The sequence below is a fragment of the Anolis carolinensis genome, chromosome 4 (genome assembly GCF_035594765.1).
Source record: "Anolis carolinensis isolate JA03-04 chromosome 4, rAnoCar3.1.pri, whole genome shotgun sequence".
NCBI lineage: Eukaryota > Metazoa > Chordata > Lepidosauria > Squamata > Dactyloidae > Anolis > Anolis carolinensis.
In genome coordinates this window covers 253419274-253420132 of record NC_085844.1, presented here as the reverse complement: position 1 = coordinate 253420132, position 859 = coordinate 253419274, and positions in this window count along the sequence as shown.

Below are 859 nucleotides of genomic sequence, written 5' to 3'. Positions count from 1 at the left end.
TCCAGGAAACCCACCCCAACTGCCTTGCAAAAGTTTCTCTGCAGATTCCAGGAGTGTGAACACTTTGGAACAAGTTCTTCCTGGCAAGGATTTTGTAATGACTGGGCTAGAATTTCTAGGAAATATGTAAGGCCTTTGGTTAAGATCGCCTTTCTCCACCACAATTATTATGCTCCTCGACCTTTTGTACCGGTCGCTCTTCTCCCGATTCCTGATTGCTTGATATTATTCAGGACTCCTCCCTACCTAATGTGACCTTAAATGATTCTAATGCACTTTATCTATTTACGAATTTGTTACTCATAATGTGCACCTTGCTTATCCACTATTGCAACCTCATTGTTTTTAATTTGATGTTTTAATTCTGTGTTGTGTTGTTTTTTTACCTATTGTGTATATTTTATTATTGGTTTTTGTTTTTGTCCTGTGATGTTTTATATTTTATCATTGCTTGTATTTTGGTTTTGCTGTAAGCTGCCCCGAGTCCCCTTCGGGGGAGATGGAGGCGGGATATAAATAAACTTATTATTATTATTATTATTATTATTATTATTAAGAGAGAGAAAGAACAAAGTCTCATTTGCAAGAACCACAAAAATGGCCTGGGAGCATGGTGCTTAAATGTAAGACAGTCTGAAAGCAGTCTTTCTCCAAAGAGATTTAATAGGATAGCTTTATTGTCAGTGTAAAAGGTAAAGGTAAAGGTTTCCCCTGACGTTAAGTCCAGTCGTGTCTGACTCTGGGGGTTGGTGCTCATCTCCATTTCTAAGCTGAAGAGCCAGCGTTGTCCATAGACACCTCCAAGGTCATGTGGCCACTGGCAGGACTGCATGGAGCGCCGTTACCTTCCCGCCAGAAA